Source organism: Nothobranchius furzeri, chromosome 16 (assembly GCF_043380555.1).
Source record: "Nothobranchius furzeri strain GRZ-AD chromosome 16, NfurGRZ-RIMD1, whole genome shotgun sequence".
Lineage (NCBI taxonomy): Eukaryota > Metazoa > Chordata > Actinopteri > Cyprinodontiformes > Nothobranchiidae > Nothobranchius > Nothobranchius furzeri.
The window spans coordinates 47,918,360-47,928,840 of NC_091756.1; positions in this window are offsets into that span (position 1 = coordinate 47,918,360).

The window sequence follows — 10,481 nt, forward strand, 5'->3', positions numbered from 1 at the left end:
TTTGTAACAAATATTATTTTCATTCCTTAACAACAACAACAACAACAAAATTCCAGACAGGAACTCTTACAGTCCTGCCCTTCTTCTGAATGCACCAATTCTACTGACTGTAAATTTAAAACGCTCAGACCTCACCATTCCCATAATGGCAAACATAAAGTGCACGCCTCGTTTCTTTGTGGCTTTGCAGCTCCAGCAAGCTGAAGACTTGTGTCGCTTGGAGACTAACCAGAGGTCCTTATTCAGAATCACAGCTGATTCAGGATGACCTGCCGCCCCCCTAACATCGGGACATGAGGGAGGTGGGTTCTGCTCTGCCTCCATCACGTGGCGTGTGGCACGTTTGACCCACATTATGCCTGCTGCTGTGTGTATAAATAACTAAACTCCTCTGTGTGCTCTCAGACCAGGACAACACTCAGGCCTTGACTCATTATGACAAACTAAAATAAAAGGAAATCTCAGCAGAGGAGCAAATTTGGCAACATTTTGATAACGGGAACAAGCATAAAAGCACTCTTACTATTTTCTGTTCCCAAATCAGTTTTTCTCTATAGCTTTGAAAATGAACACACATTTTACATGGAAACTGGCTTTTTGGTTGCTGCATATCATAGACTTGACAAATAACTGCAAGAAATTTCTCTCATGACACCAACCTTTCCCCTTTATAGCTCTAACGTAGACATCATTCAGTTTAAACGGGTCACAAAACGTTGGACTTAACAAGACCAAACTGATATTTTGATATATTTGATGATTTTTATGCAATCACAGTTTAAGTTTTACAATGTTTGGATATTTTTTACATGTAAGGCTCTACTGATGAAACACTCATTTCTGAGCTGTCTTGAACGTTCAAAACTTTTACAAAAAGCTCTTCTTATTCCCAAAAGTTAAGTACAGATTATACATCAAGACATATGAATGTTAGTCTTCTCCCACCCAACGTGTCTCTCTTTGCTGTAAGACTAATGGTTTTCTCTTAGCCCATGGTTTGCTGTCATACCTCAAAAATTGGAAGTGAAGAATCTTTTAACTTGCTTTAAATCCTGCACAAAACATTGCAGAAACAGAAACATTTGCATGTGTGACCACCAAAGCCTTCTAATGCTCACAGTTCTTATCAGTTTAATTCAATTCAATTCAATTCAATTCAATTTCATTTGTAGAGCACCTGCCACAACTTTATCAGAAGCCCAAGGTGCTGAACAGCATCACCATAAAAACATTCTCAGTACCTGGGCATAAAAGCAAGATAAAAACATAAAATCATAAAATATCAAGCAAACAATATTATAAATACAGAGAGATAACGGAATAAGATTAATCAATTAAAAACAAATGGTGGACAAAATGGTGTCAAGATTAAGTGAGGAGTCCATTTTAATCCCCAAATTACTGACCATTTTCTTTTCATAGGGGGTCAATGGGCCAAGGTCAATATCAGCACCTGAGCCATTTCTTCTGCCAGGACTAAGTATTATGACTTCCGTTTTGCTTTCATTTAGGTGCAAAAAATTAGAAGCCATCCAACATTTTATGTCTTTCAAACAGTCCAGTAAAGGAGAAACAGATTTATCCTCCCCACGTCGAAGAGGGAGATAGATCTGGCAGTCATCAGCAAAAAAAATGAAATTTCACATTATGTTGACAAAGGAGGACTCCAAGAGGAAGCAAATACACTGCAAATAGGAGAGGACCAAGGACAGAGCCCTGTGGCACACCCCAACAAAGTCTCATGCAGGGTGACGTCACCTCACCCATCTGAACACAAAATGTCCTGTCTTGAAGGTAGGAGCGAAGCCATTGGAGGGCCTGCCCAGTTATCCTCACCCAATGCTGTAGTCGGTCCAGAAGGACTTCGTGGTCGACTGTATCAAAAGCTGCAGATAAGTCCAGCAATAGTAGGACAACATCGTTATCCATGTCACAGGCTAAAAACGTGTCATTAAAAACCATTAAAAGAGCAGATTCACTGCTGTGACCTGCCCTGAACCCTGACTGAAAGGTCTCCCATAAATCATGTGTGTCCATAAAGGCAACCAACTGTGAATACACGACCTTCTCCAGCAGTTTGGAAAGAAAAGTTTAACGTATGATTTATGCAAAGCACTTGCTATGAGGCTCGCTTTGAGTCTCAATGAGGTTGCGGTCTGACTCAGGAGTGTGGTTACCATTGTGACCTTGATGAGCAAACAATAGTTACTATGATGACCCAAATGAGCCATTGGCAACAGTTTTAACATCTCTATTGATTTAGGTTTCTCTCATGCCTCTAACCATGCACTCCAGTTGCCGTCTAAACATCAAAACAAAGAAAATGTTGACAAAGGTTAAATTGTTACACAAGCTAATGAAACTTTAGGCAAGGTGTTTTGGCCACCAGCCTGGCCTCTTCAGATGTAGGAGCCAGGATCACCCAGCCCGGTGATCAGCCTGACTCCGCCCCTCCTCCTACTCTCTTCCAGGCTGCTGAGGAGCACAGCTGAGAGATATCCCTCTGACGACTGACGCCTGAGATAAAAAGGCCGTGCCTTCAGCATGTCTGGGAGGCAGCAGTGCAGGGGTTCTGCTGTCCTCCAGGCCTAGTGTTGTTTTAAACCTCTTTGAATTGATGAGTTTTAACTTCAAAAGTTTTAACAGTGAGTTGATGAGTTTTTACTAAAAAGAAAATGGTAGAACTCTGAGTTGATCCAAACGGATCTTTTGTTGATGTCAATATACAGGTCCTTCTAAAAAAAAATTAGCATATTGTGATGAAGTTCATTATTGTCTGTAATGTTCTGATAAACATTAGATTTTCATATATATTAGATTCATTACACACAACTGAAGCCTTTTATTGTTTCTAATCTAATCTTGATGATTTTGGCATACAGATCATGAAAACCCAAAATTCCTATCTCAAAAAGTTAGCATATTTTATCCGACCAATAAAAGAAAAGTGTTTTTAATACAAAAAAAGTCAACCTTCAAATAATTATGTTCAGTTACGTCCTCAATACTTGGTCGGGAATCCTTTTGCAGAAATGACTGCTTCAGTGCTTCAGGCAATCAGCCTGTGGCACTGCTGAGGTGTTGTGGAAGCCCAGGATGCTTCGATAGCGGCCTTAAGCTCATCCAGAGTGTTGGGTCTTGCGTCTCTCAACTTTCTCTTCACAATATCCCACAGATTCTCTATGGGGTTCAGGTCAGGAGAGTTGGCAGGCCAATTGAGCACAGTCGCACCATGGTCAGTAAACCATTTACCAGTGGTTTTGGCACTGTGAGCAGGTGCCAGGTTGTGCTGAAAAATGAAATCTTAATCTCCATAAAGCTTTTCAGCAGATGGAAGGATGAAGTGCTCCAAAATGTCTTGATAACTAGCTGCATTGACCCTGCCCTTGATAAAACACAGTGGACCAACACCAGCAGCTGACATGGCACCCCAGACCATCACTGACTGTGGGTACTTGTCACTGGACTTCGGGCATTTTGGCATTTCCCTCTGCCCAGTCTTCCTCCAGACTCTGGCACCTTGATTTCCGAATGACATGCAAAATTTGCTTTCATCTGAAAAAAGTACTTTGGACCACTGAGCAACAGTCCAGTGCTGCTTCTCTGTAGCCCAGGTCAGGCGCTTCTGCCGCTGTTTCTGGTTCCAAAGTGGCTCGACCTGGGGAATGCAGCACCTGTAGCCCATTTCCTGCACACGCCTGCACATGGTGGCTCTGGATGTTTCTACTCCAGACTCAGTCCACTGCTTCCGCAGGTCCCCCAAGGTCTGGAATCGGTCCTTCTCCACAATCTTCCTCAGGGTCCGGTCACCTCTTCTCGTTGTGCAGCGTTTTCCGCCACACTTTTTCCTTCCCACAGACTTGCCACTGAGGTGCCTTGATACAGCACTCTGGGAACAGCCTATTCATTCAGAAATTTCTTTCCGTGTCTTACCCACTTGCTTGAGGGTGTCAATGATGGCCTTCTGGACAGCAGTCAGGTCGGCAGTCTTACCCATGATTGTGGTTTTGAGTAATGAACCAGGCTGGGAATTTTTTATAAGCCTCAGGAATCTTTTGCAGGTGTTTAGAGTTAATTAGTTGATTCAGAGGATTGGGTTAATAGCTTGTTTAGAGAACCTTTTCGTGACATGCTAATTTATTGAGATAGGAATTTTGGGTTTTCATGAGCTGTATGCCAAAATCATCAATATTAGAAACAATAAAAGGCTTGAACTACTTCAGTTGTGTGTAATGAATCTATTATAAATGAAAGTCTAATGCTTATCAGTACATTACAGACAATAATGAACTTTATCACAACATGCTAATTTTTTTAGAAGGATATGTAGTTGACTGAGTAATGATCTCTGGTTTTGAGATTCTAAAGATTAACTCTGTTCTGATTTTAAGACTTTTATCAACTTTGTGGATTTTAAAACACCTTCAGTTTCAGTAAAACTTTTAACAAAGTTTTAACCAGGTGTTTTAATTGTTAAGTTGTCTTTTAACTGTTAACCTTTTAGAGAAGTTTCCATTTTGCATGATTTTAATAATGCTCACTACCTGTTTGCACTTGTTTTTTTAGAACCTTTTATAACAATTAAACCCATTTTTAAATCCACTGTCATGTTTCTTATGTTACCCCCTCCTTCACCTTTTAACAGCACGTCGGGGTAGTAAGGGCAAGGCAGCGTTATCTATATAGCACATTTCATGCACAGAGGCAATTCAATTAGGCTGTGATTGTACTAGAACCCCTTTAAGATGGCATATTATTGCTTTTTTCTTAAGTTAATAGTTCTGGATATCAAACATGTTCATGAAGTTCTTTGCACCAAATCCCTTTCACATAAAACAATATCAGAAATTTTATTTGTGACAGTTTCAGTACCTCCCAAAATGAGCCATTAAAGGGCTCTGTGTCACTTTAAGGGAACAAGCTGGCCATGCCCACCAGTCTCCCATTCAGGCTGCTATAAGCTGAAGCACTCTGATATCCAGGGGCTCGAGAGCCGCCTATCCTCCAGCAGCAGCTCTATCTTTTATGTGAGAGGTGGTTCTAGTCCTCATTTGTGATGTCTCTGTTTGAGCCGATAATTCCTAAAACAAAAACACTGGCAGAAAACGGATGGACAGATTTTTCACATTCATAGTCTATAGAGGCAGCAGAGAGCCACATGGCTGCACAAAAGGATGCAGAAAGTGATTTTTTCATTTGTTGTCTTTAGAAATTCCCTCCAGAAATGTTTTCCTCTTCTATTTGATGTTAAACACAAAAATAAATTCCACATGAAATCAGATTTTATTCTCTAAAGGATATGGTGTTATCCAACAATTTCATTTTGATGCTGTTGGGGATGTGTTGATGCATTACTCAAAAATCTTTCTTATCCCTCTTATTTATAGGGAACTGAAGGTGAACTGGACTCTTTAATCTGAAGAATCTCAGTTTTATTATTTTACAGGTGTCTTTCATGGTGAGAAACCATCTTCATCCTCATTACCTTGACTAAGGATACTCAAGACGCCTTGTGCTCATGTCTCGTGCACTGTTCTGTCATGTTGTGTTAGACATGGACACTTAACAACCCAGGCTACACAGCTGTTCTCTAAACAGCTGCCATCGCAGTTTCCTTGACTGGTTTCATCCTGCCATTTGGACACACCAAGACAAAGTTATAAGAGACACAACAGGGTTTGGGGGGTTTATATAACACAGAAATCTGGCTAAAGAGAGGAAAGGGGTTTAATCTGTGATGGTACCAGAGGTGTGGGGCGGTTCAAGAGCCCCAAGAGGATTGGAAAGGGTCTCACAAAGCAGTCGTAGTCTTTCTCTATATGTTGGAAAACTTGAAAGGTCAAACAAGAGGGCAGGTGGGGTGACAATGATTGTGTAATTGTAGGAGTGAGCGATGAGAGTGTTGAGTTTGTGGTGAGGAAAGTGTCATTTGAGTGCTAGGCCCCACTCTTTTCAGGCAAGTGGTCAAAATTAGTGTCCCATACTTCTGGGACCAGTGAGGCTCCTGGCAGGGCTCCAACACCTCACACCAGACTCCTTTTAATTCACTCTGAAGGCGAGAAAAAAAAAGTGGGATGGGGACAGCCAACCAAGCATAGTTAAACTCCAGCCAAAGAAAATTGCTATTCACTCTCAAATTAGCCGTTTGCATGGGCACCTTCAAAAGAAGCCCCTCTCTGTCTAATCTCTTCAGACTGTGTGCACAGACCGACTGTCTGCTTCATGAACGCTTGGATGCTGAAAACCACGGCAGTTAATTGAAGCTTTATCACCATAAGCTTGGTTAGTTAAGCTGATTATCAGTGCGCTATCCTCCATCAAGCCACATGAGGCCAAGCACATGCCGCGAATAATTTATCTTTGTTTGTATCAACAGTTTTGATTGTGTGCATAAAATACAGGCTGATTTATGTTTTATTAACATCTGTAAAAACTAGCATGGAATTAGTGAAACAAATAGTGAATTTCTAAAGAACATTTAAAGTGGTACTTCACTGAAAAATAAATTTTTAGTGATTCAATCTGATTATAATTGGTCACTGTGAAATTTTCATGCAGGCTGAACATCAAAACAGTCTCCTACACCTGTCACCTGCTTTAGCTTCTGACAGAACAAAGATGGTAGTATTCTAGGATTCGAAAACCCTGACGGATCTACGTCACACTGTCACATAACGATCATGGACTCACCCATCTTGACTCGTGACAGGGAAGGCTGTTGTTGGTTTAGCGTCCAGGAAACAGCAGAGAATGTCTCGACTAGTAGAAGCTAACTGTTAGCATTGGCAACTCCACCACACAGCAGAACTCCTCCAGGCTTGATTATGCAGAGCAAACAGTCAGTGGTAGGTTTGCGTTGCTGTTAGCCAATCAAAGGCAATATTTCCTAATATCAGGAAACAATACTCCAAATCCTGCCGCCTGCAGCTCAGCTCTGATCTGGCTCCTTTCTAGGTCCTAAAACAGGCCCACCAGGGCTCCCATGGTCCTTGTTACTTTGCTCAGGTCTAGTTTGCTCCTCTCTGCTGCATTGCTATGAAGAAATATGCTGATTTATTGTAGAAAATGATCAAATGTGCTACCAATAATAGATAAAGAAAGCTACTATTGAGCAAGAAGCTTTGCTGCGCCAACAACCTGATTTGAACTATCCATTCATCCATCCATTTTCGGCTGCTTATCCAAGGTGGGGTCACGGGGGCAGTAGCTTATGGAGAGAGGCAGCTCCTCTGGGGGAATCCTACGTATAGGCGTTCCCTGACCAGCCAAGAGACGTAGCCTCTCCATGTCCAAAATGTGCGTAAGCAAGGTCCTTAGCCAACTTAAAGTTGCGCGCATTTTTCCACTAAGTTTTCTTTCACAAATCCCAAAGTTTGCGTGGAAAGTTGCTTACGCAGTTTTCCGACCCCGTTTTGTGCGTAAGCAAGCTTGAAAATGAGGCCCTTAGCTGACGCACATTTTGGACATGGAGAGCACCTGCAGTGCTGCTGCTGAGAAGGATACAATTACAAAATCCTGCAGCATTATCACTTGTACCGCTTTGTTTTCACACAGAACAAGATCCCCCCCCCCCCACGTGCAAGCACACACACACACACACACACACACACACACACACACACACACACAAACACACACACAGCCTGAAGCTCAGAATACGGAATGCAGAATGTCAGCAGGGGGACAGATTGAGACAGAATGTCATATGTCTGTGACAGTGTGTGTCCTGTCACTGTGATCCGATTGATAATACGCCCTGGCTACATGAACAAGAAAGATCTACGTTTGGGTGACTGGTTAGCGTGCATGACTTTCACCTGGGAGTCTGGGGATCGAATCCTAATTGGACCATTTTTTTTATATCCGCCACAGATCTCTCTGAAGAATTCACAACATTGACGGCTTCAGCAACGCTGTGCCACTCCGTGGATTTTCTCTTATTTGTTTTGCAAAAGTACTTCCTTTCATTTCTCCACCTCACCCACAAGTACCTGAATTTCTGCTTCTGTGAAATTATGCTTCCTTGATCTGCCTTGATCTACGGTCGCCATTGTCACTGGTGGAGCGCTGCAACAGCCGGCTTGTGTATATGCACGAGATCCACAAGGCACTTTGCATTGACTATTTATGGCAGTAAGTGGGCGTGGTGAGGACGGGATGTGACTAAAACACAGCTGAGAACCTTTCTAGATAGTTTCTGATTTTATGAAGCGGAGATTGTGTGCAGCTGTGCATACTCCATGTTGGATAGATCACAAACCTACTTGGCGTAAGTACTTTTTTTTGCCTGAGCTTAAGTACGGTTTTAGTAAGAATTCTTTGCAATGATTGATAAATGAGACTCCTGATCCTTAGTCCACCAAAACAGATCCCCTCAACACCTTGATTTGAACCAATGAGTAATAAATAGACTCCTGCAGAACTTGAGGACATGCTTAAGTTGGTCATTCAACCATGAAAGCAGGTAAACTGGAACACCTACAACAGGATAGTGGATCTTTATGACAAGGATTGGACACCACTGGTTTAAAACTCGCCTTCCTCTGCTGCTTTGTTCATGCTTTTATCTGATTTAATGTAAACCATGTATTATGATCTAAAAGCCAAATGAATGTGCTCTTGTTTAAACCCAGGTAGACGTAGGCTAATTTCCAACTCTTCTGGATTGTTTATGAACTTTCACAGCTCTGCTTATCAGAGGTGTAGATTACATAAGTAAACCTTATTTAAATAGCACTCTTCATAGGATAAAAAACACAAAATGCATCATTATTCAAAATAAAAAAATGGACACAAAACACCACAGATGAAAAAAGGACAAAAGATCAAAATAAAACATACAAAACAAAAATCATAAAGCCCACATCTTGTTTTTAAATTTTTGAACTTTTCTGTTATTTTTAAAAGACTCATAGAGTCAAGGCAGCTGAAAGATGGAGGCAATGCTTCCACAACCTAGAGGCCACCGCTCTAGAAGATTTGTATCCTCTGGTTTGAAAGTGAGCTCATGGACATTCAGCAGTTTTTTATTCACTCATTGGCTGTGTGTTCATACTCTTGACACCTGTTCCCAGTCAGACCTTACCCATACTCCCCAGTTTCTCTTATAATCGTCTGATTCTTTAGTTACCTGTTCTACTTCCTGTTGGCCACAGCTCTGGTATTTTCCGGGTCTGCATAACCACACAGTTCCATGCAACACAATGGCCACCCTGCCTCTTTCTAACATTTGAAACAAATGTATTTCTTTTAAACATGGTGTTTGCATCAAAATCACAGAGTAAATGTTTTAATAAAATCAGCTTCAATCCTAACTTAGTTCTACTTTGAATAAATCATGTGGTTTAAATGATTTTCAAACCATTGCATTCTGGTTTTCTTGACAGCATTCTAGCGTTTTGGAAGCAGGCTTGTGCATCGTAAATTCCTCTGTCCTCAAAGTATGCAGAGACAGAACAAAGCATGTAGTGTGTAGCATTTTCTCATCGCGAAGCAGAAGCAGAATAGGAGCATCAGGTTTTTGTGAAAAACTGAAGTTTGTAATCTGTTGATGTTTGTATGGTTCCTCCTATTTATCAATTCTGTTTAAACATGCCACTTTGTATTTTTCTGTACCTGGAAACAGCCCCAGTTTACTTCCTCTTAGCAGGTGGGGAGAAACTTAATCCTATAAAAAGTTTAAAATGGATCTTTCTTCACACTAAAACACTGAGTTTTATTCCTCACATTTGCACATTTGTGATGACAGTATAGATGAAGGATAGCTGTAAATATCCCACCACATTACTTTTCACAGCTTAGCTGCTCTTGTGCTTTCCCTGGCTTTCATAAAGCTGCAAAATGATCATAAAATATCAACACAAGGATGGACGGCCTTTGGTTTCTCATCTCTCACAGATCATACAGACTTTTGTTGTTGAGCGAGGGCTTCTCATCCAGACCTTGAGTAGTGTTCTGGTTGACACTCAGAATTGAATGTAGATAACACATTGCTTCCTTCGCCTATAACCGCAGTTCTACGCAACAATAGGCACAGCCCTTTCAGTGGTGGGCCTCACTGGTTCCAGTGGGGTTAAGAAGAGCCTTAGGAGAGGAATAATAGGCTCTTATATACCGGAGTGGGCCCGTGGGGTGGGTGTATTTTAAAACTCTTCAGTGGTTGGCTAATATGTGAATGTCTTATCCAGTGGTAGCCTCTAACGGCTGCACCTGAATCGGGTTACAGTGACCATCATTCTAATAGACCAGAATTATCTTTTGATCTTATGAATTCAGAACATTAAAACAGAATGTTTTTGGTTAATTTCTGGTAACATTTCCTAGGGTTTCATGTTTTGTTGTTATTCATGAACACTGTTTATCTCTGAATCAAAGAAGGCAGGGACCTCCCAGGACACGACAGGAGCTTTATTCTGTTCTTTATGTGCTCTCAACACTGAATTCAGATCAAGGTGAAAAAGACAAACAGGTCGTTCACCTCT